Source organism: Hyperolius riggenbachi, chromosome 7, assembly GCF_040937935.1.
Source record: "Hyperolius riggenbachi isolate aHypRig1 chromosome 7, aHypRig1.pri, whole genome shotgun sequence".
In the NCBI taxonomy this organism is placed as follows: domain Eukaryota; kingdom Metazoa; phylum Chordata; class Amphibia; order Anura; family Hyperoliidae; genus Hyperolius; species Hyperolius riggenbachi.
In genome coordinates, this window is record NC_090652.1 from 295,558,807 (window position 1) to 295,583,972 (window position 25,166).

The window sequence follows — 25,166 nt, forward strand, 5'->3', positions numbered from 1 at the left end:
TCTTCCTATTCAGTAAGCCAGCACCTATTCAGTGAGGAGAACTTGGGCAAGACCCCCTAACACTGCTACTGCCTATTGAGCGTGCCCCTAGTGGCTGCAGCTCTGGTGCTTTGCGTCTTGTCTTTTCTACCCCTGCTCAGCTAGGGTCAGTTTGCTTAGGGGGAGCCATTAACCCACATAAAGGAGTGAAGAATATACAAACTCCATGCAGATACTGTCCTAGGCAAGATTTGGACCTGGGACACTGGTACTGCAAGGCAAGAGTGCTATCCACTGCATACCATATACCATGTGTGGTGGCTAGCCCAGTGCAGAATGTGTGCTCTGTTGGGGAACTTAGTTATTAATGATGGACAATTGGATATTGACACCAGCCTTCTATACAGTATTCACAAATAATTAGGTACATGAGGTATTGTGGCCTGATAAATATCTTCTGACTTAAAGAGGAATTGTTTTGAAAGTAACAATTAATAAAATTGCTATTTTTTTTAAATATTTACTTATAAATTATTTAGTAAGTGTTTGCCCATTGTTAAATCTTTCCTCTCCCTGATTTACATTCTGAATTGCATCACTGGTGGCAACATCTTTAGTTCTGCCAGGTGATCTGTACGGAATGTTCGTTACTGAGAGTTCTATGCACAGAGGGAGATATTCCTTGCTTGGCAGTTGGATAAAGCTGTTATTTCCCACAATGCAATGAGGTTCACAGATAGCAAACTGTCAGGACCTTGGTCATGACATCACACTGTGGGAGGGGTTCCAATATCACCCATACAGACTCCCCTGATGATCTATTTGAGAAAAAGGTAAAGATTTCTCATGGGAAATGGGGTATTGGCTACTGACTGGGATGAAGTGCAATCCTGGGTTAAAGTTCCTCTTTAAGAGAAACTGTAGTAAAAATAAAATCATTAATAAAATTGCTTATTTTTTTTTTCTTTTTACTATATTAACCACTTCAGGATTCTGCGTACGCATAAGTACGCCCCTGAATCCTGAAGCGGTTTCCATGGAAACGGTCGCTCGTATGAGCGGCCGTTCCATGTCAGTTCACGGAGGGTGTCTCCGTGAACACCCTGCGAGCCTCCGATCGCGGCTCGCAGGGTAAATGTAAACACACGGGGAAGATCTTCCCCGGTGTTTACATATATACGGCGCTGCTGTGCAGCAGCGCTGTAGAGGAGATCGGCGATCCCCGGCCTCTGATTGGCCGGGGATCGCCGGTACCTGATAGGCTGAAGCCTATCCCATCAGGCGCAGGACGGAAATCCGTCCTGCGCCGCTCACAGGGGGAGGGAGAGGGAGGGAAGGAGTGGGAGGGCGGAAATCGCTGCGGAGGGGGGCTTTGAGGAGCCCCCCCCGCAAAACACAGATAGCCGGGTGCGATCAGACCCCCCCAGCAGGACATCCCCCTAGTGGGGAAAAAAGGGGGGAAGTCTGATCGCTCTGGCTGCTATCTGATCGGTGCTGCGGACTGGAGAGCCCACGCAGCACCGATCAGCAAAAAAAGCCCTGGCACAAAAGTGGTTAATTTATAGATTATTTAGTCACTATTTTGCCCATTGTGGAATATTGTGGTGGGATCATCACCGAGATACCTCTATAAACCTGAGCACACATCGTATAGAGGGCTTGCTTTCTGTGACTCTCGAGCTCCTTCCCTCCTCTTCCTAATGCCCCAAAACCAATGAGAGCTCAGCTATTGGTTTGTGGATGATGGGAATTGGTTTTGAGCCAGAAGTGAAGACCCCTGCTCACTTGGGATTGGGTAAAGGAGTTGGAGTACAACAAAGGTTACTTCAGTGCAGCAGCAGTCAGTTTACAAGCCTTGCAAATTCCCGTTAGTGTATTTATATATTGCCCATACCTGCACAGTGCCAATAGATTACACAATTCACAGACTGTATGAAATTCTTCACATTTGTCCCTAAAGGAGCTCACAGTCTACGCCCCCAGCACATTCACCCTATAACTGGTTCGGTAATGATTCCAACTCACCCCACTGGAATATTTTTGGGTTGTGGGACCAGAAAGGGACCCACTTAATTGAACAGAGAACACACAAAACTGAAGCCTTGTACAGGCTAGAGTGAACTAGGCCAATCAGGTCTGTCATTGCTAAGAATCTAGTGTGTGTACAGTAGCCCCAATGTGCCGCTGAGATGTCCAGTGTGCCAGATCGTCTCAGTTGAGAGCATTGTTCTCCTCCTTGCTCCCTCCCACTCACAGTTGCTCAGTCACATGCTGTGCCCCTCCTCTGTCTTCCATAGCAACTTAATGCATTGCTAGCCTATAGGCTAGCAGCGCATGTGTACAGCAGGCCCTGAACTGTACCCTTTCCTGGAGTGACAGCAAGTGTGCGTGCATATGCACCTTCATGCAGATAGTGTTGTTGGTGGGGTTTAGAGCAAACCTGTGAGTTCCACGGGTCAAAAAGATAGATACTTACCTTGGTAAAGGAAAGGCTCTGGATTCTTTCAGACGCTTTCCACCCCCCCCCCCCCCACACACACACACACACACACTCACCCACACGTTTAGCATTAGGACCCTCAGAAGCATGCTCCCATACATGAACGAGTGCAGCAACACTGCACAGGACAGCTCTCCCCTGCACAGTAGCAAGTTACCCCCTCTCGAGCTTGATGGAAAAGGCTGAGTTTGTTTGGCTCCGTGCTACTGCGGAGTGTGGCATGCCTTGTCTACGAGCTTTGTGGGGTCCCAGGGCTGGAATGGTGAGGTGGAGAGGGAGGACAGCGGAAGCCTCTGGATTAGCCAAAGGCTTCCCTCTATTGAGGTAAGTACCCATTTAGGCTACTTTTTTCACAACAGATACACTTTAAAGCCAGGATCCAAGTGTTGGGTGACAATCACTTTTACTGAGTCACTGTAAAGCTCTATAGGATGCTCTGTTTGGACACCTCGGATAATAAATCCCTGAATTTCTATTTCAGGAAATCAGGTGCTGGTAGACTCATCCTGCGTACAACACTTACACAAGTGTACTTCTGTGAGTCCAGAGGTCCACTTCCTGTGGACAGATTCACTATCTTGCCATGCGCCTGTCTAAGCTCGTTATTCATGAAGACCACTACAAGCTAGCTCTACACCGTTACATACTGGTCATCTCATTCACTGATTAATCACTAGACAAGTATATAAATGGTTGGACGGCTGAAGTTCTTCATCCTGAGCATAAGTTTCATAGACAATTCCATCATCAGTCTATCCTTCATGTAGTCACAGATTTTGTTCCTGGAGAAGTTGTTTCTCTTCCTATCATCGTCTTCTGGTTTTGTCCATTTGTGTTGCCATCGCAGTGCCCTGAGTATGGAAGGTCCAGCCTTCCTTGTCTCCATCTTCTTTCTCTCTGCCTTTCTTCTGCTGTCTTTCTCCATCCGCATCCCACCTTCAGTTGTCTTTCTTGTCCTTTCCTTTCCCAAGTTTCTTCTCTTCTTTCCTCAAAGCCCGGTTTTTGGCCTTCTTTCCTTCTTTTTTCATTCTCATTTCTACTTTCTCCTCCTTTCCCGCCATCTTTTCTTTCCTTTCTTTCTTGCTCTTCTTTCGTTCCTCTTTTTTCTTTTTCTTTTTTAGTTTCTTCCAGCTGGTGGAACCCAACTCCTCCGCACCAGGAGTCCTGAAACAAGAAACACAAATAAGGATGTCAGAAGGGTCATATAGCTTCAATTATGTCATCAATTTTCTAGGCTAATGCTCCATTTAGATTCCCTACGAAGCTTAGCTTCCCCCTTCAGACATCTCTGTGTAATCAATAAAACATTTGCAACATGTTATTGTAGTCTTTAAAAAGCCCGAAATATACATCTCTTGCTGGCAATCATGGCTGGATTTGAGGCAAAGGCCATGGCCTAGGGCACCAGGAAGCAAGGGGCAGGCAGCCCATATACAGCAATATATAGCTACAGGAAATTAGGAATTGTTTCTGAAACCAGGATATTTACAATATAATAATCATACCAATATTAGTATGGCGCTTTTCTCCTGTCAGACTCAAAGCATGTGCGAGGCAGCCACTAGGGCGTGCTCTATAGGCAGTAGCAGTGTTAGGGAGTCTTGCCCAAGAACTCTTTACTGAATAGGTGCTGACTTGCTAAATACTGAAAGAGATTTGAACCCAGATCTCCTATACCAGAGGCTGAGCCCTTAACCATTACACTGCTGGATAGTGGGTATAAGTGGGTATCTTGAAGAATTTACTGCATTCTAGTATATGTTGTCACGGTTCCTGTTTAACATGGAGAAATTCAGTGTTCCAGATTCCCTAGACATACAATATGTGGTGCGTTCTCAAGTCAGTGGCAATAACGAGTAAAGGGGAGCTCCAGGCAAAATTATTATTTTACTTTTCAAATGTGCCAGATCTGTAGAATAAAAACAACAATGAATGGAAGCCACTGAATTAATGTGGTTTGCTAAACTCAACTGAAGAACACAGTGCTGGAGTCAAATGTCCGCAGCAATTGTGGCAGTCCAGAGGCTGCTCATTCTCTGAAGACTGTCATGTGACTCAAGTCTCAGGTACGCCCCTTTGTGTGCTTTGTGGGACTGAGCAGAGTGTGATGATGTCACCATATCACTCCTCCCTCACACCTGACGTCATCTGGATGCACTGCACTATGGGAAGGCTCACTTTTAGAGAATTTAGAAATGTTGGGGGGTCACTGTCAGTTACTGTAGCTCAACTGTCAGACTGGCATGACTGTGCTAGTGAATGATCAGACCTAACATCTGTGCAGATCTCAACAAGAACCAATGGCATATGATAGTCCAATGTGGAGATAAATGGGGGGAGCTTTTCATGTTCATACCTGGAAGTATTTGGAAACCTTCCTGTTAAAGAGGCCCTGTAGTGGAATATAGTGGAATGCAGTAAATTATTCAGGATACCCACTTTTATGATAGGTTTCCCGGTTTCAGCAGCAGAAACACACGCACGCACGCACGCACGCACGCACGCACACACACACACACACACACACACACACACACACACACACACACACACACACACACACACACACTGAATAGTGAATAGTGAAGATACAAGCATACACACACACACACACACACACGTATGTAGCCATGCCCTCCCAGTAGCCACACCTTACCAGGTAATTTTGTACTGGCTTTAGTACTCTCAGTAACCAAACGTTCTGCAGAGCTGCCCCTGACAGGACTAAGGACTCATTCAAACTATTTGCTGCGCTGTCAGTTTTGACGTAACACACCTGGGCCCATATGCAATTAACTTTTTCTCCCAAGTTTTCTCCTAGGTGATATTTTTAAACTTCTCAATAAACTGCCATTTGCCTACTTCCCTACTTTTTGGAACTTTTTCAATTGCAAAGTGATGAAAAGTGATTTTAAATAGAAGATGAAACATTATCTCCTAGGAGAAACCACAAGAGAAAAAGTTAATTGCATATGGCCCCTAGTGTACGATCCATATGGCAACATAAAAGTCCATAGACTCTCATGTTACCATTCACATTACAGCTGTGCGTTCCCATGTGTTACGATGTTACACGTCGGGGAACATTTTATTGCATGGCACACACGTTCCCGATGGGTTCTACTATGGACTGCTGCGCTTTAGCGCTCTACAATGTGCATTCCATGGTATGGCAACGCATGCACAAAATCTCATTTGTGCATGCTTTCTGTAGTGTGAACAACCCCTAAAGATGTCGCCACCTTTGGTAAACATTAGAATGTAATTAATTTATAAGCTAATAATTTACTGTAAGTCAATAAGCAATTTTACCAATTTTGTTATTTTCACTGCAGTTCCTCTGATGAAGCACCCTCATGTATTTTACCATATATATCTGTGGGAACATTAGAGAAAACACCTACCCTGCTCTCTGTTTCATTCTTCACTGTTCAGCTTGCTTCTTATCAGCACCTGATAAAATCTGTGACTGAGCATTCAGTCTGGCTTTGTTCAGGAATCATTATAGCTGAGTCTGTCTTCTCTGATGTCTTTTCAAGCCCATGCCTGCCCCCTTGTGGCTCTGCTATAATGATTCCTGAGCAAAGGCAGACTGAATGTTCAGTCTGGGATTTTATCACGGCTGATAAGAAGCAGGCTGAGCAGTGAAGGATTAAACAGAGAGCAGGGTAGGTGTTTTCTCTAATGTTCCCACTGATATATATGGTAAAAACATGAGGGTGCTTCGTCTCTGGTTCCCTTTAAGTTGTGGCATTCTGTCTTGCACCAGTCACTGCACCCATTTCAGTCGTACTTCCACTTGCATGCTATGATTGGCTGCCATAGAGTCCAATGAACTCTGCACCAATTTAATTTTATTAGAACCCCATATGTATCCATGGACCTGATGAGCATGTAGAGCACAGGTGTCAAACTCAAAGCCCCAGGACTGAATGCAGCCCTCCTAGCATATTTATGTGGCTCGAGAGCTTCAAATGTGCATTATGTTAAGTAATAAAAGAACAACAGCACACTGCCTTCCCATCCAGAGGAACACAACAAGGACAGGGCCAATTTGAACTCGGGTGCACCCACAATACAAGGGACCACTCACAAAATTAGCCCCTTCTGGGATCCGACCCCCTCCCCATGTGGCTGATAAAACCTACACACATTTCTCCTCTCCTCCCCCAACCATCTTCCCACATAGTCATACAGCAGTGTAATATTTTCCTGCTCCAGCAAAGCCTCAGGTCTCTACTGTTCTTCCCAGCAGATCCATACACAGGTAGAGCAGAGGAGTATCGAGGCAGCAGTGGAGCAGGTAAATATTAAACTGCTGCACTGCGCTACTCTGCAGAAGAGGGAGGCCCCCATACAGTCGCTATAGGCATTCCACTTAATTTGAGAGTAATACATTTTACATTTGAATTAATAATTTGGCCCACAAATTAAAGGAACACTATCAATTAAAATCACTTTTTTTTAATACTCTATATTAGGATACACATTATCACTAGTGCTAGGGGCACTTTATTTATTCACCCAGTTCTCTCTTTCTCCCCTGCTTAAAAATCATCCTTCATTCCTCACACAGCTCACAAATATACTTCACTGTGTCACACCATGCAGGAGACATGAAGAGGAGGCTGAGGAGATAACAGGTAACTAGATGCACTGTAATATTGCTGTAATACAACTAGCAGGGAGATGTGTATACACTATTCCTGCCTGACTGGCTGGCTTGTAATGATACACTCCAGGCTGCATCTACTTCATAGACTGCTATGTGCTGAGAGGGAGAGAAGCTGTTTACAAAGGCATTATCACAATCTTTATCAGTCAGATAACAGAAGACAAGGAACACACATTGCTGGAATCCTTAACCCCTTAGCACCTTCTGAATAAGATGCTTTTAGCAAGGTGATTATTAAACTATACAATGTGGAGTTAATAGCAACCCCACTGTGCAGGGACATGGTCTAGCCTGACACTTTTGTTTCTAAAACTGACAGAGTATTTTACAGCAGAGAGGCAGAGCTGTGTGAGGAAAGAAATTGCTCCTAGTACTTGTGGTAATTTGTGCCCTAACATACAGCATTTAAAAAATGCTTCAATTGATAGTATTCCTTTAAGCCTGTGATGTTGGCCCCTTATATGGTTGTGTTTGACACCCCAGATGTAGAGCATTTCCCTGCTCACTTCCACCAAGAATATCAGTAGAAATGCTCATTGAGATGCCAAGAATTGCTGCCTGTGGACTTGCTGCAAACTGTATGCAGCTTGGAATTAGGAGAAATCCTCAAGAATTGCATTTGATTGATTGGCTCAATTCCACACTGCATACACTTTGCTTCAAGCCTGAATGGTTAGCACGTCATTGGCCTTCTATAATGATCATATGACAATACATGAAGAGCCCACAAGCAGTGGCACATTATAACACACATTTTTGCTTTGTAACTGCCCCCATGAAAATATCACTGTGCATTATTTTCCCCCATAATAAAATATATTATAAATTCCTTCTTTTGCCATAAGAGGGCCCTCCGTACATCTGTCTTTTCCTGGGACTCCGCTGGGGCAACTTATGTCAGTAACCCAATCAGGGCTGGATCTGTGCCTCATGGTTCTGCAACCAGGCAGTCCAGATTATCCACAGGCAAAACTAGGCAGTTGCCTAGGGCCTGGAGAGAGTCTAGGGGCCTGGTGGACGCTAGCCCCCACCAGGTGGTGTGGTGTAATGACATCACACTGCACTCTCTGTATGGACAGAGGGCCTGGAAGAAAAGTTTGGGAGACTGGTGCCCACCCTTAAAGCAGGCCAGGCACGATGCATAGCAGGCGAGGGCAAGGTGGGCAATCTCTACTATCTTTGGGATACATCTCCTTTAGGACCTGAGCGCACTTACATGCTTCTGAGCATTGTTCAGCAACACTTCAATGATACACAATGCTGAAAAGTGTGCCCAGGCCCTACATCAAGATATTTAACTTGTTGTTCTTAAAGAGACTCTGAAGCGAGAATAAATCTCGCTTCAGAGCTCATAGTTAGCAGGGGCACGTGTGCCCCTGCTAAAACGCCGCTAACCTGCGGCTAAACGGGGGTCCCTTCACCCCCAAACCCACCCCCGCAAGACTTGGTCGCAAGTTGGTCGTAAATTATCTTCTTCCTGGAGGCAGGGCTAACGGCTGCAGCCCTGCCTCCAGTTGCGTCTATCAGACGCGCATCGCCGCCTCTCCCCCGCCCCTCTCAGTGAAGGAAGACTGAGAGGGGCGGGGGAGAGGCGGAGATACGCGGCTGACAGACACGCGTGGGGCAGGGCTGCGGCGGTTAGCCCTGCCCCAACCAGGAAGCGCTCCCCCGCTGCACCGAGGGGATTTGGGGGTGAAGGGACCCCCGTTAAGCCGTGGGATAGCGCCGTTTTAGCAGGGGCACACATGCCCCTGCTAACTATGAGGTCTGAAGCGAGATTTATTCTCGCTTCAGACTCTCTTTAAAGGACAACTGAAGTGGGAGGTACAGTTGAATCTCATTGTAGTAAACTCTGATATAGTAAACCTCTGGACATCGTAAACTCAGTCCTCAGGTCCCAGCAAATGTGTCTGTACAAATATGCAATGTATGACCAATTCGGATATAGTAAACTACTTTTCCTGGTCCCTTGGAGTTATCTTAATAGAACGCCAGGGTGGTTAACATGTCTTCCACTAATAAAAATGTTTTGGAAACAAGAATAGCAGAAATAGATTTTTTTTTTTTTTTACAGGGGGGGGGGGGGGGGGGTGATTCAGAATCCCTGACAAGTTATTATTCCTGTCCCTTATTTTATGTCCTGGAGAGTACCAACTTTCATGTTAAATACAAAAAGCTCCAAGGAGGTCCAAGAGACAGGAAGTGAAGGACACAGACAGCACAGAGACAGGAAATGAAGGACACAGACAGCACAGAGACAGAAAGTGAAGGACACAGACAGCACAGAGAGAGGAAGTGAAGGACGCAGAAAGCACAAAGACAGGAAGTGAAGGACACAGACAGCACAGAGACAGGAAGTGAAGAACAGTGACAGCACAGAGACAGGAAGTGAAGGACACAGCACAGAGACAAGAAGTGAAGGACACAAACAGCACAGAGAGAGGACGTGAAGGATGTAGACAGCACAGAGACAGGAAGTGAAGGACACAAACAGCACAGAGAGAGGACGTGAAGGACGCAAACAGCACAGAGAGAGGACGTGAAGTATGCAGACAGCAAAGAGACAGGAAGTGAAGGACACAGACAGCACAGAGACAGGAAGTGAAGGACACAAACAGCACAGATACAGGAATTGAAGCACACAAACAGCACAGAGACAGGAAGTGAAGGACACAGACAGCACAGAGACAGGAAGTGAAGGACACAGGCAGCACAGAGACAGGAAGTGAAGGACGCAGAAAGCACAAAGACAGGGAGTGAAGGACACAGACAGCACAGAGAGACGAAGTGAAGGATAGAGACAGGGAGTGTAGGACACAGACAGCACAGAGACAAGGAGTGAAGGATGTAGACAGCACAGAGACAGGAAGTGAAGGACACAAACAGCACAGAGAGAGGAAGTGAAGGACACAGACAGCACAGAGACAGGAAGTGAAGGACACAAACAGCACAGATACAGGAAGTGAAGCACACAAACCGCACAGAGACAGGAAGTGAAGGACACAGACAGCACAGAGACAGGGAGTGAAGGACACAGACAGCACAGAGACAGGAAGTGAAGGACACAGACAGCACAGAGACAGGAAGTGAAGGGCACGGAGACAGGAAGTGAAGGGCACAGAGAGACGAAGTGAAGGACACAGGCAGCACCCATCAAGCAAGGATGTAGACAGCACAGAGACAGGAAGTGAAGGACACAAACAGCACAGAGAGAGGACGTGAAGGACGCAGACAGCACAGAGAGAGGACGTGAAGTATGCAGACAGCAAAGAGACAGGAAGTGAAGGACACAGACAGCACAGAGACAGGAAGTGAAGGACACAAACAGCACAGATACAGGAATTGAAGCACACAAACAGCACAGAGACAGGAAGTGAAGGACACAGACAGCACAGAGACAGGAAGTGAAGGACACAGGCAGCACAGAGACAGGAAGTGAAGGACGCAGAAAGCACAAAGACAGGGAGTGAAGGACACAGACAGCACAGAGACAAGGAGTGAAGGATGTAGACAGCACAGAGACAGGAAGTGAAGGACACAAACAGCACAGAGACAGGAAGTGAAGGACACAAACAGCACAGATACAGGAAGTGAAGCACACAAACCGCACAGAGACAGGAAGTGAAGGACACAGACAGCACAGAGACAGGGAGTGAAGGACACAGACAGCACAGAGACAGGAAGTGAAGGACACAGACAGCACAGAGACAGGAAGTGAAGGGCACGGAGACAGGAAGTGAGGGGCACAGAGAGACGAAGTGAAGGACACAGGCAGCACCCATCAAGCAAACTCTTCTTTCCAGTTAGTTCATTAAATTTTAGCAGATTTGCCCGGATATGGATGAGAAAAATTGACAAGTGTGTTGCCACCTTAACACTGTTAAAAAACAACCTAACTGGTGATGCAGGTTAGTGTGTTTATTTAGTCTCAGTTCTGTGTGGTTACACTAATGATTGTTCTGCTTGTTTTATCAGCTATTTATCGAGGAGTTTTGACATGAATACGTTTATGAGTCCTTTCAGACTAAGAGGAAGCATTCTTTTCAGAGCTGGACTTTCCCATCCAGGTTAGTGAAGTCCTTTATGATGCACTTAAAGAACATGTTTATCATGTAAACCTTTCCTGTCTGTGTTCTCAGTTTTATAGGGCTGTTTGTTTTGCCCTGGGCTTTCTGTATGCCCATCGGTGGGAGAAGACTGTATAATTTAATGGCAGCCAGTTCAGTTTGACAAAGCAGGTTGCAGATACAGGTATTTGTGATTGTTTCAGCTGACAGTCATCTCAGCAGCCTAAAAACAATTACATATGCCAGGCTCAGCTGAACTGCATGTACTATCCTATGGGAAAGGGGAGATGTACTGTCCTATCGGGAGGAGCCTGCATGTACTATCCTATGGAGAAAAAAGGATGGGGGGAGGGGCAGGAGGCTGCATGTACTATCCTATGGGAAAGGGGAGATGTACTGTCCTATCGGGAGGAGCCTGCATGTACTATCAGATGGAGAAAAAAGGATGGGGGGAGGAGCAGGAGGCTGCATGTACTATCCTATGGAGAAAAAAGGATGGGGGGAGGAGCAGGAGGCTGCATGTACTATCCTATGGAGAAAAAAGGATGGGGGGAGGAGCAGGAGGCTGCATGTACTATCCTATGGAGAAAAAAAGATGGGGGGAGGAGCAGGAGGCTGCATGTACTATCCTATGGGAAAGGGGAGATGTACTGTCCTATCGGGAGAAGCCTGCATGTACTATCCTATGGAGAAAAAAGGATGGGGGGAGGAGCAGGAGGCTGCATGTATTGTCCTATGGAGAGGGGAGGCGATGGAGAGGCACAGAACAGACATGTACAGTCCAATGGAGAGGGGGAGGAGAGCAAGTATGAACTGTCCTATAGGGAGGAGCCAACATGTAATATACTATGGTGAGGGACAGGACAGCAAAGGGGGGTACATGTACTGTCCTATGAAGAGGGGAGGAGAGCAAAGAAGCTGCATGTACTGTATTATGGAAAGGGGGAGGAGAGCCAGGAGGCTGCATGTACTGTCCTATAGAGAAAGGGAGGAGCCAGCATGTAGTATTCTGTGGAGAGCAAGGAGGCTGCATGTACTGTCCTATGGGTAGGGGGGAGGAGCCAGCATGTACTATTTTGCGGAGGGGGGCAAGGAGACTGCATGTACTGTACTATGGAAAGGGGGAGAAGAGCCAAGGGGCTGCATAAACAATCCTATGAAGAGGGGGAGGAAAGCAAGGTGCTGCATGTGCTGACCTATGGGGATAGGGAGGAGCCTGCATGTACTATGCTGTAGAAGGGGGCAGGAGAGCTGCACATGTAATGTTCTATGGCAAGGGGAGGAGCCTGCGTGTACTATCCTGTGGAAGGGGGGGGGCTTCTTGCTGGGCAAAGGTCCTAACATTTCGACCAAAAACATCTGCCACAGTGAATCGCTGTTCTCCTGAGTTATGTCTGGTGCCTAAAATGGGAGAGGCTTGTAAAGACAGCAGATTGTCACCTGAAATAATCCATTCAGCTGTCAAAAGTCTAATGTCTGTACAGGGACTTAAAGTACACCCGAACTGAGAGAGAAGTGGAGGCTGCCATATTTATTTCCATTTAGTCATAGACCCTGAACAAGCATGCAGATCAGATACTCTGACTGAAGTCTGACTGGATTAGCCAAATGCTTGTTTCGGGGCATTATCCAGAAACTACTGCAATCAGACATGGCAGGCCACTGGTATTGTTTAAAAAAAAAATATGTCTGCCTACACATCCTCTCAGTTCAAGTGTCTTTTAAACTGACTATTCACTATGAAACATTTTGAATTGATTAGCTGTTTCAGTTGCAACATTGTTACATTTATTTATTTTTTTCAGGAAATCCCATTCATTTATTGAAATTGCTGAGAAAGGCGCGCGCGTGTGTGTGTTGGTGGTGGTGGTGCTATCCATTTTAATTTATATTGATTTGAGAAGTACATAACTAGCAGTGGTGGTGTTTTGTGGTGTTACATAACTAGCTTTATATAGCAGATCTCTGGTGAAAGTGATGCAAGATAGTTATGGATTGTTTTCCAGGACATCTGTCTTGTAGTGTATAAATGGTTGTAGCATAAGAATGTTTTGCTTGCTAGAACAAGAAAGTAGATTGATCAGATTTTGCCATCCATGGAGACCCCTAGTGGGCAGTGTTAATATGGACATGTTGTTTACATGTGAACTATTGTAACGTTTGTACAGCAGGTCAACTCACAGAAAAACAAACTGTTTAGAAATAGTTTGCAGACTATCATTATGGTGCAGTAGCAGGCATTGTAAAGTGTTGGTACATACACCTCAGCTCAGAGCAAGGTCAGCCTCTGCAAACTACACTCAACACAGGTCCACCAAGCTCCACCCATGGGTCCACTCCAGTGCATAGCAATTGTACAGCAATATTGCAGCAAGCTAAAAAAAAGTATTTGATATTCACCTATGGAGACGGAAGGTCTTCTACCCCTAGTTGGACCAGCTTGGTTGAATACCTCTTCGGCCCTGTCCTTGAGTACTTACCAACACAAGCTGATCCATACTGCGCATGCACAAGTCTGGACTCACGCATGCCAGAACGGATGCACCTGTCTTCGGAAGCTCTTGGGTATGCAAGTGCTTCTCCAGCCTGCTGAGGGGTCCTAAAGGCTAGACAGCGGACGAACGAGGGGACAAAGAGAAGACCTGGAAGGTTCTATGGAGTCCAGAGCCTTCCCTCTCCATAGCTGAGTATTTAACTATTTTTTTGCAGGCTTCAGTATTGCTTTAAAGGGAACCAGAAGCATCACAAAGTTAAAAAGAAAAAAAAATACCTATCGAGGTGGAAGCCTCTGGATTCTAAGATGTACCCCTGCTGCTCTACGGGGCCATCCTTAAAATCGAGGTTGAGCTCCTCTTCTGGCACAAGCAAGGCCATGCTGACCCCAAGAATGCATGGCTGTGCCTGGATAGTAGCTTGGAGCCACTCGTGAACATGCAGCTCTGGCTCACTACAGCCACCTTTATGCCTGAAGAGGAGCGTGGCCCTGATTTGATTACCAACAAGCCCTTACTGGTAATCTTATGGGGGGTGGGGCTCGGCAAGGGGGGACCAGAGGATGGCCTGGAAGACCTCTACAGTATCCAGAGGCATCCTTCTTCTTAGGTAAGTATTTCATTTTTTAACTTTGTGACGCCACAGGTACACTTTAAAGTGGATCTAAAGTTCTCAAAATGGAAACAAAACGTACAAGGCAGCTGATTCTGGCGCAGCGTTGTGCCGATCGTTTCCACGCAAGCACTGCATGCCTGTTTTGGAAGCCTGGAGGTTTAGCTGGGAGCTGCACACATTAGTAAAAAAAAGTCTAGAGGCTGGAAGCAGACCTGTGGCAATTTACAGCGGTTTTTATACAGAGCATTACCCACCTTAGTTGGTTGTCCCAGCGATCGGAACGCTTCTCTTGTACATCTGCTGCCTCTTGCGTCCTCCAATCAGAGCGGAGATTTTGCTCTCCCTCCACTTTACGCTTGGGAACGAATTGCTTCCAGGCTTGGTCCTTTGGGGTGGCCGGTGCATAGCCCATCACTACCGAATCTGCCAAGAAAACACAGTGATTGCTATAAGCCACCCCCAATCAGCTGGATGCAGATAGAATATTTAGAGCCATTGAAACAAAACATACTTACCAAGGACAAAAGGGGGTGACCGTCTTCCACCATGTCCCCCTGTGACGAATATCATAAAAAAAAGACCCTAGAGGGACAACTCGGTATGAGCACAGTGCTACGAGACTGCTCCTTGCAAACACGTACTGAACTGTCAGCTCTTGGATATAAGGCCTAAGCAACCTGCTATTGGCAACAGGTCACTTTCTGCATTTGCAACTTAACACATCAGGTGTAATGTCGAACACAGGAGATTTCCCCCACCGCCAGCAGTGAAGAGAAGTCGCTTAGGATAGGCCTCACTGACTTGTCACACACATACCTCCTAAATTTTGAGATAAGAAAGAGGGACACTTAAGCCACGCCCCTAATCATGCCCCAGGCACACCTATAGTCACACATACCATAAAGATTTCATAAGAAAAATATGGTTCTGGTTCTTTCTATCCTGGTCCATTATCCTTCATATTACATACCTCCCACGTTTTTGAGATAAGAAAGAAGGACACTTAAGCCACGCCCCTGCCACACCCCAAACCATACCCCGACACACCTCTTGTCACAAATACCATAAAGATTTCATAAGAAAAATAAGCTATTTTATAATTCAAACCACACTGGTCCTTTCTATCCTGGGACATTTCCCTTCATGTTAACATTTGAACATAAGAAATATATAAATTTAAATGATGGGAATAAAGTCAATTAAACACATTTTTCAGTAGAAAAATACATATATTTACATAGACCTGTACACCAGTCCTAAAAGAGGGACAATTGAGGAAGAAAGAGGGACAGAGCAATTGGGTTCCCAAAGAGGGACTGTCCCTCCTAAGGGGACGCTTGTGAGCTATGCACACAAATTCTGCCTTGCCTCTAAACAGAACAATGCTCTTTAGCACAACCTCACAGGCAGAGACTTTCATTTCCTGCAAGATATTTTGTCCACATTGATAACTGCTCATTAGTGAATTGTTTTCCTTAGGGTACCTCATACAGATAAGAACCACCTGCCGGAACCCATCTGCAAGTCTTGACATGTCCGGGGTATGCTGGAACATGTACAGCTAGGGGTCTACAAGCTGCCTTATCCCAGAGCTGCCACCAGGGGGATACGAGTAGCACTTCAGTAATAGGTGAACATCCTAGAATTTCAGGCCTGGCACCCACTATGAGGGCTCTTCCACACTGAAAATCAGGATCACTATCACCGCGATCGTGATTTTCACGTATATTTGAGAATACGTTTTAGTGCGATGTTTACGTGCAATTGGTGGGCGCAATTGTGTTTCCTGATGTGGAAAAAAAAAACTTCAGGAACATTTTTTAAAAGGGAGATCGCATTGCAAATCGCATGGCCAGGACACATACAGTGTGGATTGGTGAAGTAGCAATTGCACTTTGTTTACCGTTTATGCAGCAGTTTTCACCATGATTCTGGGTGACTTCAAAGAGCTATTTAATGTAATGGCAGCAATTTTTTATTTATTTTTTTGAGTAGTAAAATTGCTGCAATATAATTTTTGTACAGTGGTTGCAAAGAAATTTTGCAGCAATACTATACTTTGTGTTGCAGCACAAACACTCTAAAAATGCTTTAGACCTGAAATAAAAGGTATTACACCCAGACTCCGAACAGTGCTGAAGTGATTCGGGGGGGGGGGGGGGGGGGGGGGGGTTGGAGGATGTAGCAGCATATGGAAGTTGTCCAGGATTGCTGCCCACTTTGACATTAAGATTCCAGCTGGCATGCCTTGGTGTGTCAGGCTAGTACTGCAGAGCAGGGATCTGCGGTTTATATGTGCGGGGAAAAATGTTATATGAACCGTCTATGGCGCTATTACAGAAGCCACTATAAAAACCTATTTCCCTAATTTCACAATATTATTAGGTAGTAATAATCCCATTAGCAGCTTCGATGGTGTTATCTCGTTTGAGATAAGTGCTCTGCTTTTGTCCTCAGTCGGCAGAACTTCCTGTGCTGTAAATTCTTGGAATGCTTTGAGCTCTTTAGCAGAAAATATAGAAACTGAAAGTCCTCTGTTATTGTCTCACACTGCCACCTAGTGACAAGCAGCCATAAATACAAATTACAGCACTACTAATTAGAAGCAGGGAAATGTAACAAATAAGAAATTAAATAAAAATGTGCTAAATTAAATGACCCTGGAGCACTTGCTAGCCTCTAAATATATTGTCTGCTAAAGGGTTAAAAATGATAAATAAAATAACTGTGTTTTTTTTATAGCTCATACAAATATTATGGTAATCCTTTATGCAGCTTGGACTTGTCAGTAGAAAAATTAATTCAGTCTTTATTACATCTTTCATCCATTTTCACTGCACTGCAATAATCCATCAAATACTGAATGAAATACCGCATCACTCCTTGAAATACCAAATAAAATACCACATGAGGTAAAAAGCTTAGTGAATAGTCATGCAATTTTTCAGAAAAATTATCAAACTACCGTATATTCCGGCGTATAAGACGACTGGGCGTATAAGACGACCCCCCAACTTTTCCAGGTAAAATAGAGAGTTTGGGATATACTCGCCGTATAAGACTCCATTCGCCGTATAAGACTACCCCTCTTCCATAGCACACCAAATAAAAATAAAAAAAACATGATATACTGGTGCTATGTATGAACAGATACTGGTGCTGTACTGTATGTGGTACCCAGTATATAGCAGTATGTAGGCAATTGACTGGTTGGATTGGTCAACTCTCCCTCTCCCTAAGCAGATTGATCCGCTCTCCCTGTTTATCAGATCGGTATGGAAGAATAGATTGCGCTGTGCCCATAAAACACGCCTCTATCACCCGTCTGGAACACCCTTGTATCCTATTTACCTCCATCTCTGCCTCTCAGATCTCGCACATGCGCGCCTGCGCCGCTTCACTACAGTCCTCAGTAGCGAGATCTGAGAGGCGGTAACAGGATAGGGCGTATCACCCAGCTTCAATGACACCCGGCGAATAAGACGACCCCTGACTTTTCAGATGATTTTCAAATGTTAAAAAGTAGTCTTATACGCCAGAATATACAGCTACCTCATGTGTAAAAATGTTAGTGAATTAGAAAAAAAAGTCACCCGGCAGAACTAAAGATGTCACCACCAGGGATACATTTCTGAATGTAAATCAGGGAGAGGACAGATCTTACAATGGGCAAACACCGCTTACATAATCTATACAGGAATATTGCAAACAATAAGACATTTTATAGATTGTGTTATTTTCACTATAGTTGCTCTTTAAATTAGCGTGTGTGCGAGACGTAAAGCGGACCTGAACTCAGAACTTCCTCTCTGTTCTAAAAGATACACAACAGCATAATAACCTTTAAAGAAAAACATTTCTTTGTTACAGCCGATACAAATCCTGCAATACATTTGCAATTTCTCTGCTTCCTGCTTTCATGGAAGCAGACATATTGTTAACATCCTGTGCTTTCAAATGAGCTTATTTGCCATGGCAATCAGCTGACACAGGTGAGGGATCAAATAACAACTTGTGATTAAATACAAATGAGGGGAATTAGACAAGGCTAAACTCTCTAAATACACACAGGGTGCATTTCCCTAGGTTTTCCTTCTGTCCTGTGCAAGAGCTCAGGTCCACTTTAAAGTGAACCTCCAGACTAAAAATCTACTCAGCAGCACTGAAGAGGCTTGGTGTTTCTTTAACAGTTTCACAGCATCAGAACTTTGTTTCTCTTACCCAAGCCTCATTTTTAGCTGCACAGAAGAAAACTGCCCGGGCATTTTTCCCTGATGCTGTGCAAAGCATGATGGGATTTCTGATGATGATGTTCTCGTTCTGCTGTTTTGGTGGCAATTTTTTTTTTTTACATTTGAATGTGAGATTTGAAGCCTAGCGCATGCAGCTGGGAGGGGTTATCAGGACACAGGACAGTTGGAACTTATGCTCCCTGACACCTCCTTTCAGCTAAAAAGATGGCTGCCCCCATGAAATCACAAACATTTACCTGTTCTTTTAAAACAGGGTGGATAAGAGATTCTATTACCTACTTATTGTAATTAACATAACTAATGTAACTTAATGACAGTATGTTTGTTTAGACTGAAGTTCCCCTTTAACTTGTGTGTGCTGCTTCTATAATAGAACAGGTTTGCTGGTAGATTACAACACCGCCCCCCCCCCCCCCCTCCCCAAGCATAAGACTGCAGGGGGTACGGCACACTCTGCAGACTTCGGGAATGCTCTCCTGAGCCGCATCCAAACCCGCCAGATTACTCTGCAAATATTTGTGCGGAATGTTTGTTCTTTAATTTTACAAAGGAAATCTCAAGGTGAATGGGGCATTAGACCTCTGGAAAGGAAGACAACAAAACATGTAATGACAGGGACTCAAGCCTCAGACACTTCCTACTCTGCAGGGAAGAGGGAACACAGGGCTGCTGCTTTCCTAATTAAAGGAAAACCTGAAGCGAAAGGCATATGGAGGATATATGGACAATAGATAGTCAGGGAGGGGGACCAGCAAGCCTTCCCCAGTTAGTGCAGATCACCTGACCCCGCCCACCTCTCCCCTCTGCTATTGAGAGATTAACTCTTTGTGGCTAGCACTGCAGCTGAGCAGAGCCTCAGAATGATAAGAATTTGCTTTGCTGCAATGCTGGCCACAAAGTGTTACTCTCTCACCAACAGAAAAAGGAGATGGCCGAAAGAAGGCTTAAATGTCTTAGTGTATTTAAACCTCCTGGCGGTCTAATGAATTCCGCCAGGAGGCAGCGCAGCAGTTTTTTTGTTTTCTTTAATCATGTAGCGAGCCCAGAGCCTTTGGCGATCTCCGATCAGGAAATCCCGTTCAAAGAACGGGATTTCCTGGAGGGCGACGGGGCGGGATGACGACGTCGTGACGTGATTGGGAGTCCCGATCCACCACTCAGCGCTGCCTGGCACTGATTGGCCAGGCAGCGCACGGGGTCTGGGGCGGGGCGCGCCGGATAGCGGCGATCGAGCGTGGGGCGGCGGCGATCGGTGTGCTGACGCAGCTATCAAAGTGCTAGCTGCGTGCAGCAAAAAAAAAAAATTTAAGCAAATCGGCCCAGCAGGGCCTGAGAAAACCTCCTGTGCGGCTTACCCCGAACTACGTTACCGTCAGGAGGGTTAATGTGCCTAAAAAAAGCTTAGAATGCTGCAGAATACTTATATTACTGAGATTAAAGATAAACTGGGATACACTGGGCAATATATAATTGCAGCCTATTAACTAGCACTGAGCAATGGGAGCCCCACAGAGTATATTTTGTCTGTAACAGGGCCAGATTTATGGGAATGCCACAAAGGCCCTTGCCTAGGGCGCTGAGAAAGCTGGGGGCTACTGCCGTGTTCAAGTCCATGGGCACAACCTCGCTGCCCACTCACCAGCATGCACAGACCTGCGCTGCCAGCCCACATACACAGACCTGGACTCCCTCTGCATGTCGTTCATCTCCTCTTGTCTCAAAGTTACCCACACTTGCTGTACTGCCCGCTTGCACACCCAGACCTGCAGATCAACAATGGCTCGTGATCCACACCCATGTGTCCTCAGCATCCACACCAAGGTGATCCTTTACTATATCAGTCCTTCCCTCTATACAGCTATACCTTTACAGTGCAGGAGCTGGGTGGAGACAGGTCTTCTTTAGCATGGCTGTTGCTTTGGCCAGGGTCCATCTCCAGGAGAAAACGATCTGAAAAGTCATGTCACCTCGTGCTTTTTATAGTGTACTTCCCTTAAAAGCCATTGTCTGTTTGATTTAGTAGTCATCCAAAGAGAAGCACATTATCGACTGATTATTGATCTTCTATACCAGAAGACAGGGAGGGTTTAGTAAGCGAAGCTGTAACCTCTCTCAATAACAAATGGCTGATCCCGTCACCTGGAATAACATTAGCTCAGCTGCACTGGGGGTGGCCATTCTACACAACTGAAGAGCATTGTGTCTACCCAGAATTCATGGTGCCATCACATCACATCACATGCAGATCCAGGTTCCTGGCTGCAAGATTGTACCAAGTCCATATCTAATAGTATTCCCTAGAAAACGGAATGGACACTATGGCTGAATCAGGGCCACCTTTAGGCTAGTTAAAGAGCACCTCCGGTAAAAGCGTCATGACGACAGATTGAGTAGGGAGGTCTCAGGCTTAAATACTTACTTAAAGAGACACTGAAGCGGAAAAAAATAATAATGAAATAATGATTTATATGTGTAATACAGCTAAGAAATAAAATATTAGGAGCAGAGACATAAGTATAATATTGTTTCCAGTACAGGAAGAGTTAAGAAACCCCAGTTGTTATCTATGCAAAAAAGCCATTGAGCTCCACGACTTTTAAAGTTGCAGAGAGCTCTGTCTTCTGAAGCTTGTTATGTCAACCGTCAGTCATTGTATTGTTTTTTCTTGCCAGAGGACAGGTCAATAGTTCACTGGGCTGCTCTGTAAAATCATTTAGAATTCTGAGTAGTGTGTAAACTGCAAATATTAGAGAATGATGCAATGTTACAAAAAACACTATATAACTGACAATAAAAATATGAGAATATTTTCTCTCTTCTAATATTCTTGTAATTATCCGTACTACATAACCAATTCATTATATCATATATTTTTTCCGCTTCAGTGTCTCTTTAATCCGACATCATCCGGTCACAGATGACGCTCTTCCTAAATTCTCGGGAACATAGTTGCGCCCATGTTTCCGAAGACTGACGAAGCTCTTTGGAAAACTCCACCTGCATTGCTGCGGCCCGCCCCCAACTCGGCAGCCACCAATTACACAGCGGCTGCCAAACTGGGGCGGACTGTGACAATGCAGATGGGAGTGCCCAGAGCCACAGTGGCAATTTTGAAAAGGTGGCATCTCTGAGGGGGGCAGAGCAATCACCTGTCTGGAGGGATGAACAGAACAGGTAAGTAAGTATTTAACCACTTCGCATCCAGACCATTTTTCCCACTTATTGACCAGAGCAGGTTTGACAGTTTAGCTATGTCCTTATTTAATCAGAAATAACTATCCCTGCTTACAACACAGAAATGAAATATATATATTGTTTTTTTCAAGACAAACTAGGCTTTCATTGTGTGCCATTTTTTCCCCTTGAAAACAATTTTGTTTTCTATGCATTTTAATGGGAAAACAAAGAAAAAAATTGAAAAAACATTTATTTCTCAGTTTTACCAATTCCAGTTTAAAAATAAAAAGTGCCACTGTAGATAAAAAAAAAAACACAATTTTTGTTTGGCTATTCTTACCAATTATCACAAAACTTAGATTATGTTCCTGTCACAATGTATGGTGAAGATATTTGATTCTGAAATAGTGCTACAGACTGTGTTTTTCACTATGAAATGAGAAAATCAAAGTATTTTTAATAGTAAAAATCAATCAATCAATCTCATTAGCTCAGGAAACATATATTCCCATTCACCAATTAGTGCTGCATCAGATAGTGCCAGAAATGTGCACTGGAGCAAACCAATCCTGCACAGCACTGCTTCTGTACAGGTCAGTAGATCTACTGACTTGTGGCTTAGATTAAGTCACAGAGGACGTATATCTACTGACCTGTGGATAAAGTGGTTAATCCTAACACCCCCCCACCCCGTCATGACAGGCGTCATTTTAATGGAGCTACTCTATGAAGAGGAACTGTAGTGAATATAACATAATGAATAAAATTGCTTATTGTTAACGATATTCATTTATAGATTATTAGTCAGTGTTTGCCCATTGTAAAATATTTCCTCTCCCTGATTTACATTCTGAAATGTATCCCTGGTGGTGACATCTTTGATCCTGTCAGGTGATCTGTACATTACTGAGAGTTCTCTGCACAGAGGGAGATGCTTGGCAGTTGGAAAAAAGTCGTTATTTCCCACAATGTAACAAGGTTCACAGACAGCAAACTGTCAAGACCATGGACATGACATCACACTGTGGGAGGGGTTTCACCACAATTTCAGCCATACAGACCCTCCTGATGATCTATTCGAGAAAACGTAAAGATTTCTCATGGGAAAGGGGGTATTAGCTACTGACTGGGATGAAGTTCAATCCTGGGTTAAAGTTCCTTTTTAAGTGGACAGTAGTGGGGCAGTTCAGTTACTGCTTGCTAACCTCTCCGTGGGGCTATTAGTATCTGTGTGTGGCTGCGGATTTCAGAAGCGGCGGTGGGACTCATGCATGTATGAATCCCACATAACACGGTATGTGAGAGGCTACATAGCGTCTAGGTGCATCCCCTGTGTCCTGCGCATGTCCATGTATAATGATGTCATCATGCTGCATAACAGCCATGAGCATCCTGCTACCCTATCTGATGCTAACAGCTTCTGCACCAATGAGAGGGAAGGGGAGTTTCTATATACATGGTGGGGCAAGCTAGTCCGTGACAATCAGCAGGAGAGTATTGGGGGACAGAGCTGTGGTGATGGACTGTGGTGATGGACTGCCACTTCCACGGCAGTGGCAATGAGAGGGTAGGAGGCGGAACCTTGAAGAAAGACTGAGTTTGCCAGGTAAGTATGCACATTAGAAGCACTAGATGGTGCTAGCTGCTAAGTGAACAATGTACTAAGGGCTCGTTCACACTAGAGGCGGTTTTTGGAATTTTTTAAGGCGCAGATTTGTACAAATTCCCTGAATGGAAGGTATGAGGAAAAAGCGCTTTGTATAGGGACTTCCCCAGCGCTTTAGTGAATAAATACATTGGGCCTGATTCACAAAGCGGTGCAAACTGTTTGCACGCCAGCGAAAAGCCCTTTATCACGCCTAAACTCTGTTTAGGCGTGATAAGAAGAAACTCGCGCGAAATTCCCACGCGCAAAGTGTTGCGCGCACAGCGCGATGCGCCCATGAAACCCTATGGGCGTTGTGCGCAGAATTGTCCCGCGCGCGGTAAACAGCACAAAGCGGTCCTAACTCAACGGTGCAAAGGTTATCACACCTAAAGTCTTTTAGGCGTGATAACTGAGTTATCACCGCTTTCTGAATCAGGCCCATTGTATTTATTCATTCCCGGGGGCAAAGTAATCGCTTTCTCACTGACGTTTAAATAATTGCTCTACTAAAGCACTTACAAAAGCGCTTATAACATGCAGAGCAGAGCGATTTAATAAAAAATAATAAATTGCTCTGTGTGGGCGGAACGCAATGTGAATGAGGCCTTAGGGCTCAGCCGCACTATAAACACTTTTCTGAGCTATTGTGATTGCAATTTTGTTTGTGTATGCGATTGCGGCAATTTTCACGGTGATTTTAATATAAGTGAATGGGAGTGATTTTTTAAAAATCGCTCAGAAAGCGCTAATCAATCACAAAGCTTTTAGAAAAGCGCTTGTAGTGTGGCTGAGCCCTTACTGTATATAGCCAAAGAATCAGCTTGACTCTCACCCAATAAATATTTTAGACGGGGAAAAATGTTACTGAAGCCCATTTCAGAACAACAAAACTGGGGATCTCTGGCTTTTGATTCCCTTAAAGGACAACTGACCCAAAAAAGGGATATGGAGGCTGCAATATTTATTTCCTTTTAAACAACACCAGTTGCCTGGCTGTCCTGCTGATCTTTCATGCATCAGTAGTGTCTGAATCACACACCTGAAACATGCATGTGGCAAAAACGGTCAAACTTAAGTCAAAAGCCTCATACACACACCTTACTTAAAGTGAACCTAAAGTCAAGTAAAAAAATGAGATTGCAGCCCCGCTCCGATGGTCCAGGACCCGCCGGCGAACACTTCCGGTTTGGCCGTCACCGGCCGATAGGCATGGGAACGCAAGTGATTCTTCGCATTCCCAGCCATAATATCGCCCCCTATGCTGCTATTGCGGCCTACTGCCCCACCTGCTGCGTAACATCACGCATGCGCCACACCCTCGTCCGTCCGCCCCTATGCATAGCTACAGAACGCATTGTCAGCTGAACAGCTGACAAGTGTCTGTACAGGCCAACCCAGTGATGTCGCCCGGCAATGTGCATTGTTTAAAAGGAAACAAATATAGCAGCCCTCTCAGATCAGATCAAATTTTTAATCTTCTGAAAAAACTTTTTTTCATTTAACACAATCTTTATAAGCAACAGTTTTACTTTTCCAGAAACCACAGCAGTTGTAGTAAAGGGTGATTTCACAGTTCAGAGATCATTGGCTAAACATGGCACACACAGCATAAAATGAAAGGTTACTATAAATGTTGCATTGACCTAGTGAGCTCCTCTCCAGAGTCTTTGTTATTTGTTCCTGTTGCCCATTGCAACCAATCATAATCTTTCTTTCAATTTCTAAACAACACTGTAAGACAACATTTGGAAGCTTTTAG

The 25,166-nt window shown here is 44.9% G+C and overlaps 1 protein-coding gene and 1 long non-coding RNA gene across 4 annotated transcripts in view; one reads left to right on the forward strand and one right to left on the reverse strand.

Annotated features, from left to right (window-relative positions):
• Nucleotides 1-25,166, forward strand: part of LOC137525142 (uncharacterized) — a 435,287-nt gene that overhangs the window by 205,590 nt on the left and 204,531 nt on the right. For all 3 annotated transcript variants that reach the window (XR_011022871.1, XR_011022872.1, XR_011022870.1), the window contains exon 4: nt 11,130-11,221. This is a non-coding gene — a long non-coding RNA (uncharacterized lncRNA). The remainder of the gene's footprint in view (nt 1-11,129; nt 11,222-25,166) is intronic.
• Nucleotides 1-25,166, reverse strand: part of IHH (Indian hedgehog signaling molecule) — a 146,893-nt gene that overhangs the window by 36,796 nt on the left and 84,931 nt on the right. The window lies entirely within an intron of this gene.